General features: G+C 37.5%; 1 long non-coding RNA gene across 1 annotated transcript; it reads right to left on the bottom strand.

Moving 5' to 3' along the window:
- Nucleotides 1-610: 610 nt before the first annotated feature.
- LOC146589911 (uncharacterized) lies at nucleotides 611-10,330 on the bottom strand. The gene is made up of 3 exons (XR_014897090.1): nucleotides 10,235-10,330; nucleotides 9,919-10,001; nucleotides 611-1,244 (listed from the first exon to the last, which is right to left on the bottom strand). It is a non-coding gene; the product is annotated as an uncharacterized LOC146589911 (long non-coding RNA).
- Between the last annotated feature and the right edge of the window lie 200 nt (nucleotides 10,331-10,530).

Below are 10,530 nucleotides of genomic sequence, written 5' to 3'. Positions count from 1 at the left end.
TATAGAAAGCCTGGCAGGRAGGAAAGAGTATGCTGGCTGGTAGGTACAGCAGCATCTCTCTGAACTTGCAGGCCTCTTTGAGAACTAAGAGAGCAAAGACAGCTAAGGTCTCTCAAGGCTGAAAGAGTAAAATGCTGTTTTGACAACTGTTTCTTAGACTTCTGRTTCTAGCATATCGRTAATTATGACACCATTCCTGACATAGCACAATTTCAAATAAAGAAAATCAAATAATATGCTTCACTAGCTGCTGAGATAAAGACAGATTTTCTTTACCCACTTCTCTAACCCCCACATATCTAGAATTGTTTGCATGACCTTGAGATTCTGCTATTTTAACTTTGTTTTCCTTTACTTTTCTTTGGTTTTAAGCACTTGCTATAGGCCACTGCTGGAAGCGCAAGACCCAACTAAATGACCAGACAAGTAATAATAAAGCATACATATATATGAAAATCAGGTCAAGGTAATAGTCACATATATATAAGGGAATCAATGTAAGCTGTTAAAAATTATTCATATTACACTTGACCTTTTAGACAGGTATCCTTCAGATAAAACTTTGAAGTTGATAAATGTTTTCTATGAATAGAAAACACAAGACAGAATATGGATTAATAAATTTTTATTTGATTAACACAGATGATTCACTTCAGTGTGTATCTATACATAAGCTGCAAGCAACCTACTAAACGTGAAGTTAGCAGATGCAAGAATCGGGCCCAGGTTTAGGTTCAATGGGTGAAACAAAACACAACTTAACAAAAAAAAAAAAAAAAAAAAAAAAAAAAAAAAAAAAAAAAAGAAAAAAAAAGAATCAATATAAACATTTTTCATCTTTTTCTTGCCACAAAGAACTCCCTGAGTTCAAATGGTGAGATTGGTCACCTGGGATATGTGAGTTCTGGAGTCTGGATCCCTTTCCTGATCGTTACAGAACAGAAGAATCCTGATATGGCAAGGAGAAAACTCTTCATATGTCACCTTTCTATAAACCTCATTGCAGGTCAAAAAATGAAGAAGTATAACTAAACCTCATTTAAAATAGGCTTGAATCACTGCTGAAAGCCCAGCCTAATTTAACTAGTTTGTTAAGCTAGCATGGAGAAGGAACATCCTTGCTTTGTTGGCTTGTTGGTTGTCATTGACTCAAAGGAGAGCCTTATGCCTTGCGTCACACTTGCTTGTCCGGCAGAAATGACTCCAGGTGTCACTGTTAGGGGAGAAAAGGATCAGCCACATACCTGTGAACACAGAGCAAACACTTTAGTCATACAGCTTGTGCAGCCTGTTACACTAATGCATGCATTCAAAATGCTTGAAGCTCAAGGCGTTTAATGTGAAGCTGAAAATTTAAACACAGTAAAGCAGAAGAGAAGTGAGAATACTAAATAGCTCTTAATATATGTGAGAACCCAGGCTGAGCAGTGGTTGTGGATACACTATGTTTATCATTATTTCTATTTCCAACACCTCCCCTTGCCTAGATAGATGAACTGTTTTCTTGTCACCCAAATATTCAATTCAGTATATGCTACATGAACTGCAGGCCCAGTTCTCTCAATCTGTATCTGTGTAAATAATTCCACTCATTACCAGAGAGCCACTACCTATGAGCTAGAGAAGGAAATGAAGTCATCATTGTCCCTACCAGATTTTTTTTTATTTGTTCCTTCACATTTGTTGAGAAGACTTCATTGTTCTTGTTAATTTATAGCAGAAGCAACTTGAAACCCTGTGCTGCCTCTTTTCGTAATGTGATAAATAAAAATGCTGAAATAAAGAAATATGACCAGTCAAATAAAGACACCTAGAGAGTAGAAGGAAAAGAAACCTTTGGCTGGTCTCAAGTCTCCTAGCATTCCAGCGTGTCTGATGTAAGTATGTTAGTGCTACAACTTCATACAGCACATGTGGAAGTGTGAGTCTGGGAGCACTGGTTATTTCAGTCTGACCAATAAATCACAATTACAGCAAAACCTCTTGTTAAATAAATTACTTGAACCATACTGAGAATTTGAACTGCATTTAATACCACAGAGAAAAGAAAATTTTCAGATTGATTCAAAACTCATGGGCTGTTAAAGAACTCTACCTTCAGTTACTTAGAAATGCTTTTGTTTTTCACTTTTAAATGTAAATCTTTCATTAATACATGTCCTATCTGTCAGGGTGAGAAATGGTCAGAAGTTACTAATTAAAAATACTGCTTCCAGATTACAAGCAGTTTTTCTACAATGGAAACAGTTACAGCTAAGTGCTGTTCATGCTACAGTCCAACCTCATCAGTGTCCACACTCTGATGTGCATTTCACCTACTGGTGTTTCGTTACAGTCTTTTCRTCCAGGTGCCCCCTCTCAAGTCCCCATTAATGTCAGCACTGCACAAAAACATGCTCCTGCTGTCTCTGGGTCTGGGCTGGCTCACACAAAGCCGATCTGGTGTCACTAGGAGTCAGCATGGGTGGTCCCCCAGCAAGACCCCCTTGCTGCACTGCATAGCAGCATGGGCTGTGTTCACCCGTGGTCTCCCCATTGGTATTCCTGGCTGTATTCCTAGGAATAACTTCAGGTGTGACTTGTGCTCAGAGCACATTTGTGGGCACATTGATTGCCCAGCTACTGCATGGTCTGGCACTCTCTGTGACCCTCATGTGGCTTCACAGCCATGATATAAAGGACAACACAGGCTCTTTGGCTGACACCTCTACACGTTCTCAGCTCAGGCTGCATGGAGGCTGCTGGCTAGACATGGTACTACAGGGGAGGTATCCTGGGAATGCAAGACTCTTCCTGAACCGTCTTCTCCAACATAGCGTTAAAGTAATCTATCTGACTGCAGTCTATCTTAGACACTTCTTATCATAATGTATGAAGGTGAAGGACCTACTCATGGCACTATCCTTCCTGTGAATGTTCTGTATGTGAAATTGTTTATTATAGAAGGTACTTTATTCCTGAAGGTGGCTATTCTCCTTCAGATTGAATTGAGGCACAGACAGTAAAGTAACAGATCTATTTTTCCCTTATTTCCTAATTACTGAAATTCCCCTCTGAAAGTTATAGAAAAGATTATTATTTAACAGTCAGAACCCAGTGGGAGCATAACTTCAGGATGGTCTACAAGACAAGACTTGTGGGTAGAGGTAATATCATTTATTAGAAAGTTATTGTAGTTGAAAAGAACAGGCAAAGTTTCAGGCACACAAGGCTTTCTTAGGTTTTCTTTACCTGTTAAATCTTTGTAGTAACAGAACTTAATAACACAGATAATTCAGTTTTGCTTTAGCTGCCAAGATATTAGTTGTAATAGAGGAATGACAGTGCCAAACAGAACAGTTATTGAAAAACAGAAAATATTTGTATATGAAAAACATTTTCTTCTTTTGTTCCAGAGGGTTGCATACCCRTTCATCACAATAATTTGCTCAAGTGCCAAACTGAATTTCCGTGACCCTGCTTATGAGTAAGAATGTTAATTTTTTGAAGTCTTCTAAAATCTCATGGACTATTTTACTAGAAGGTTATTTCAACCAAAAAAATCTGACTGTGGACCCAATCAATATCACAATCATTAGATTAGCTTAGAGATAGGAATTAGTTACCCACACTACCCAGGCAGGATGCCAAATAAGATACAGTGAATAAAAATTTAATTGCAGCATATGCTACAACCCACAATTAATTTTAATCGTATTTAATTCTCTAGTTTACAAAACAAGAACAAGTAAATTTGAAACTTTTAAGAAGTTATATTGCTTTTAAGGAAAATATAATAACTCTTTAAGATCATAARAATAGTTAGATATGATCAGAGCTGGGATAAATCTGCGCAAATGCATGAAAACTAGCCCAGAATGCTTTTAGCAGCATTTCTTTTGGCCTCTTCTCTTTGTGGCTGGTAGGAAAAAAAAAAGAAACCTTGTTTTGGGTGCTATAATTTAAATATAGTGACCCCAGTGAAGTTTGGAAAAAAATGGCCAGAGAAAATTCACAAGCCAAAGAGGCGTATTAGAGCTATCAAGCTTAGCATGAGGCTTGTGCTGTCTTTGACTTTTATCACACCTATTTAATGTTTTCATGGGTAGATGTTTAGTTTTAAAAGAGAATCTAGGACTATGCCAAAAATTTTACACAGGACATCCCAAAAAGTTTTAATTCTTAACTCAATGGGATAATATTATAGATTCCAAGAGGAGCAGACTCAGAACTTTTGCAGGATGTAGTATTTTTTCAGTGTGAAAAAAATGAGACTGTGTTAAATACACTGCTTTCTAAAAAGTTGTTTAAGAGAAAGTATGATCTAATATGACAGTCTTTTACATATCTGTTCAAGTAGATTCCAGCCTAATTATGTTCTAAATTGTCTCAAGCTCTTAACAATCAGGGTTTGGGAAAGGAGGGTTTTACCAAAACTGCAGTTTCAACAGAATCTATGCTATTTATGAATTTGAGGTTATTCTGCCATACAGTTTAGAGCTACATTAAAAAAAAAAGACAGAATATCAGAGCAAGCTCTAATAGAAAAAACATCATAGGAACATCAAAATGAACCATTTTATAATTCTCAAAATACTTTCATTTTTTTTCAGTAATTAAAAGAAAAATCAATGGAATGAAGGGAAAATTCAAAAAACAACAAAAAACCCAAACCAAAACCCAACAGCTTGTCTTTTGCCCAGATCACCAGTGCCATRTTTAGCCTTTCCTTATCTACAGTGATTTAAATTTAAAGCTCAGTTATCTCATCAAAACAACTTCTTACCTACCTGTAAGAGTATTTTAAGACTACTCAGACCTGGARTGAGAAAAACATAACTTTACTAAAGTCCTAAAATTTGAGCCAGCTCTGACCTTTCCTTCCATTTAATGTTCTGCAATACCTTCATCATTACATTTTCTTCTGTGGTTTCCCTTTCTCGTTGAAGTCCTGCACTGGTTTCACTCTTTGTTACTGAGCTGTGGAATCAGCAATGAGGCATGGGATCCATCCACAACATAGACATCCACACTGCACACATGAGGCAGTCACGTGTAGATCAGAGCAGGTGGGGAATACCTCTGGAAGAGATTCATCTGGTACGTAGTAGATACCTCCGTTAAGACAAGATGAATTGCACCCAAGAAGTACCCGCTTTTCTCCACTGTCTAAAAAAGAAGTCAGCTTCTTCAGCAAATAGGTGTCTATATTGTAGATGTCTAAAATGAGGAACATTACCTTTGACATTTATGAGAGCCTGTCTTTCTTTTTAGAAAGGACTTAACTAGTTCAGCATAATAAAAACAAAACATCTGTGTACACACTGTCATGGGTGTAGGAATATGTAAGAAAAGAAAGAAAGAGAAGAAACACTAGAAAAGAAAAAATGAAAATGTCAGGAGGGAAACTGAGAATACATAAGTAATTTTATTCTATATTTCTGAATGACCTGGAATACAATGTGAAAGCATATGTGTCTGTGTGTGTTTCAAAGTATACAGCTGGCACTGCAAAGAGTGGAATACAGACAGTGAAATCCCTAAATCACTGTGGTTGATATCAGTCATTCTAGTGGAATTGGCAATACTGACTGGAATTTTTTTAAGTGGTACTTACTTGGTTTTGCATGGTGGTGCATTAGCTCAGTTAACAACAGCCGGCTCATACTGCTTTAGCTGAAAAACTAATGCATCTCAGATTGAGATGGTTACAAGTATTTTTGCCAGAGTGCAGACCAGAGTCTATCTGTTCTGAGAACTGCATATAAAGGGGTCATACCAAAATGAAAATATCTCCTTTTGCTGATCCAGAGAAAGATTTAGATCTTCCTAGGACTCAGATAGTCTGGTAAGAAAGAGATAGCCACAGAGATGTCTGTGAATCTCCTAGAGATCGGTCAGAGAGACTAGTRATACGGGAGGGGGGAGGCCTCGTGCTATATTGCGGTGTAGGGGCATTGTGGACTTCAGCRTTCTTTGCTGTCCCTCTGCACTCCACAGTGAGACACCTCTGAAGCAGAGACAAAACAAGAGACTAACTAGCCAGAATATAGACTTATTTTCATTTCACAGTGTCACAAAAAAAAGTCCCAGAAAAGCTAGGGAAGAGGAAATAATTAACAGAAAGTTCCAGAGAAATTTGTGATGTAAGTTCCTTTTTTAGGTGCAGCCAGCATTGTGTTTTTATTTAGTTCAGCCACAAAATGCTGATGCTAACACTGTCCATAGATTTCAGGCTTCTGATGATCTCACTTGCTGATGGYTGCTCGGGCTGAAGTACTATTGTTTGCCCTGTTCACAGTACATAGTTTCTACATCACAGTTTCAYTGTGCAGTACACAGTTTCTAGCGTTGTTTTTGAAGGAAACAAGGTTTAAGTGATTATGCTGCATGTTTGCATGCATGTATCTGTGTATTCTTCCTAATACATTTTGAACCCTTTGGCTACTTTGAAGATGTTTTACGGGGGGGAAGAAAAAAAAAAAGAAAAAAAGAAAAAAGGTCTTGTAAGGATTGCCTTCCAAAGTATTTTGTGCATCTGGTGTCAAGGGCAGGGAAAAAATTCCTCCTAAGAGAAAGACTGAAGCATCAGTTCACCCTGTGTGGAACTGTCAAGGGAAAGGGTTGTTATAAATGAGCTACTCACTGGAAACTCTTCAAGCAGAATTYGTAATTCATTTGACAATAGAGAAACCAAACATAAGACAAATCCATAGGAAATCAGGCTTCAATAGCTCTGCTGCCCATGGGCTTCTGCATTCTAGGGCAGGCAATGTGGCTTGGCTCTCATTCTCCAACTAATAACAGGAGACCAGAGAGCAAATACACGAGCCCTTGAGACATACTAGGAAAGTATAAGGAAACGATGAGGTTTAGTAGCTTGTACTCCTGGGAAAGGACAATTGCCTACATTCATTGGTACGAAACTTCTCRGTAGCTTACAAGAAAGTTTCTCATCTTTTGCTGAAAATATTAAAAGCAAAAAGTACTTTAAGCTCAAGATACATGATCACCCAAAGAAATTAGATTCAGTTCCTCTTTCAGGTTTTCTCTGTTCTAGGACATAGAYTGTAGATGTTTTGTGGAGAATCCTGTTGCTCTTTGACTTTCTGAAACCTATTCTATTTTTAATAATGACCTGAATTTGTAATTTGTGTCTTTTTAACTAAAAAAGCCTGACTGGAATTTAAACCATATCACCCAACAATTTTTCTTTAAAAACACTGAATTTAGTAATGTCTTATCTGTTAATAGCGTTTAGCTCAAATTTTTATTAATCTGATGAACAAAAATCATTTTCCTCACCATATAATTCCATTGGAAAATTCTGTGAGCACATTCACTCTTGGCACCTCCTGTACAAGTCCTTTGCTAGATTTTTATTGCCGCAGAGACATCTGCTTTACAAAGACTACCCTAGGCTCCCTAGAAAGTCTCCCTTCCTCTATTTGTATTGTTCACCGTTTAGTCCATTAAACATTAAGTATCAGACTAGCCTAGAAAAGTCATAATTAAAAAAGTGAATTGGTCTGGAAAACATATCAGTACCTTTCAACATTCACTAGCTTTCTTGTGACATCCCCACTGAATTTCCAATATATTTTTAATAATCTGTGAATGGGTCAGCTAGCAATATTCTTCTGCATGCTGCTACAGCTGCATCTAATTTGAAGATCTAGAGACAGCCAGAAATCTCAACAAGCCTTCTGCAGACATGCAAATGCATCTTCACYCGATGCCATTGATCTTTTAAGCAGAGCTGAATAAAAGATGGCAGTAATCATCAATTTCTTCCACCGGTGAAAGAAAGGATTTTCTCAGGAAAAATGAACAAAAGATATAGTTTTCTTTTACCTAGTATGTATTAGGARTTTATGTATTACATAAATGTGTATACATATATACATATATATGTATATATATGTATTAGAATTTGTGTTATGTATATATGTGTTAAATATTTGCCCAGAATTATTTTTTGTAATACTAATCCAAGGTTTCTGGTCCAGAATGGATAGCATATACCAGTCTCRGTTATACACAGTGAAGATGCACACCACTTTTTGAAGTGGTCTAGCTGGCCAGTTGCATGTTTACGGCTGGGACAACTTTCAATGTAAATCCAGAGTCAGACTCTTATCTTCAATGATCCCTTCACATATTGCCATAGTTTTGAAGGCAAAAGACTTATATTAAGGGATCAATGTAAAATATGCCATCTCTTGTGCTCTCTCAACAGTCTATTCCAAATATGCAGACCTGTTCCCTTTACATTATATAAAGTATCCTGCAAAGCCAGCGTGGATTTTCTTTAAATCAATAGAGTTGTTACAAAGGTCTAACTGACTTCAATCTTTTCTATAATTATCTTCCCTCGCTTCAAGTAAGTGGAAATTTTACTGTTATAAACCTACAATTGGCTAATAATGATGTTCTAGACTTGCTTTCTCAGCAAATCCTAGCAGTCACAATTGATCCTCCTAGTTGTGTCCTCAAGACCTTTGAGAAAAATGACGTGTAAAGACCCAACTGTAACAAGTTGAACAAGCTTGTCTCAAAGAATATTGGGGATATGTTAAGGTTCCCTGTTCCAAAATGCCTCAGTGATCATAGCATACTTGCCAGACAAACCAGGATTCATGTCCCCTAAATTTGRCTGTCTAAAAGTACAATGTCTAGTCTAAGCTGCTTTTCTGGGCCCTGCTTCAGTAGCCAGTGAGGTTTGATAATCAAGGCATAATTCACTCTGTTTATTTTCAGCACTTATTTTAAATGGGATGARTCATCTCCTAGCAATGTCTCCCAACTGACTAGGGAGAGATGGATGAACTTAGATGAAATAGCTATCTTTTAGGTAGCTAAAGACAGAAACATGCCAGAAATATTAACTCTTCTGTCTTCTTCCCAAAAGAAGGAATATTTAGTGTGTGGCATGCATTTTGGTGTATAATTTTTTTATGAGCTTGTTTTGGCTGGGAGTTATGTTTGGTCTCCTTCGCTTTCGTACTTTAATAATAAAGAAAACAGAACAGAAGTTCAAGGAAGACCCTAAACCCACGATCACCATATTATTATTTCTGCTTTTGTTTTTTGATATCTTAATTTTTAAGTTAATTTTGTGGGTCTGGACTSATGATTTTTGGATGCTGCAGTGCACTATAGACAGCCATTTCGCTGCTGATACCCACAGGATATGCTAAAAGCACTAATAGACACTAGGATGTCTGACAGAAACAAAAGAGTACATGTAAGTTCACAGTGTTTTTCTGTAAGTATATTTCTTGTACAAGTAAAACTAGAATTGAGGCATCTGGGTGCTAGTTCTGTYATTGCAATTCCCTTGTCCAGCTATGAGTGGCTGGTGGTTGTATTAAAAATTAAGCGTTAACATGAAGGGGGAAGAGCTCAAATCCTGTCAATACAGGGTCGGTTTCAGTCACCCGTATGTAACCAGCAGTGCAAACTGCAATAAGCTGACTACTTCTTGTTCACACAGCTGGCTAAACTCACAGGCTGGAGAAGACCACACAGGAAATGTTAGCCTAAGAATTGGATAGTGCCTAAGGTAGTATAAGGCTGTTTTATTCTGTCTGGTGGAAGCTGTGCCTAAACAGATTCCAGAGTTAGTGGGGCTTGACAAAGAATTAAAAAAATAAATARAGTTTGTGAGTGTTGTTTTAGCATTGTGAGGGAAGCAGGAAATGAGACATTCCCCTTCTGATCTCAGCTCCCAGTGCTGTGTATGCACTTAMGCAGTGAAACAGGAGTCAAAAGCCACAGCTTCCATCAGTGTGCCCTCTTCACTAGATGCAACAGGCATGGTCCTACCATTTCAGATGATGCTATTCTAACTTGGCAGCATGCATATTGATTTCACAGCCTTGCCATCAATGACCACAACAAATTTTTATTTATTGAACTAGTGACAAAACTACTCACCCTTCAGGTGATGGATAGTGGTTGTCCTGGCAGTGCCAATAGAAAGACCAGGTAGAGAAAGGACCTGCATTCATTAGTCTCATCTGAAAATGTAAGTCAGGCAGCGTGAACACAAGATTTGGTATTCCTTGGACATCATGTCTATCCTATTGCAGCATTTCTTAGCTGCTTACACCCAAGCTGTCCTTTGTACATTACTGAGGATCTGATAAAATCAAAAGGCACAAGGAGCATGGCTGCAGTAAAGATTTAGTTGCCAAGGAAAACTTCCATTTAAAAAGAAGAACAAAGCAAGCAAATAAATAATGAAGCTCACCTGTTTAAGCAGAGCTTTCCCAAAACTCTTGTATAAAAAGACCAGGCAAAACATGCTGTTCCTCTCCAGGAATCATGAAGTCTTCTGTTATTCTCCAGTGTCATTAAACTGTCAACACCTGACAGGAAAAAAACAAAACAAAACAAACAAAAAAAAAAACAATCAAATACCCTATACAAACATCAGTTATGCAATTTGCTGTTTGCATTTGATTCTGAGAAAACAGCTGTGAGTTTCGGAGTTTTTCCATGAGAAACAGAGCGGATCCCTTTGCCGAGGGCCAACATTTCAAATGA

The sequence above is a fragment of the Rhea americana genome, unplaced genomic scaffold, assembly GCF_003343005.1.
Source record: "Rhea americana isolate MKP2758 unplaced genomic scaffold, rheAme1 scaffold_43, whole genome shotgun sequence".
In the NCBI taxonomy this organism is placed as follows: domain Eukaryota; kingdom Metazoa; phylum Chordata; class Aves; order Rheiformes; family Rheidae; genus Rhea; species Rhea americana.
Note: the sequence above shows the minus strand (reverse complement) of the source record. Positions and strands in the feature narration are given on the sequence as shown.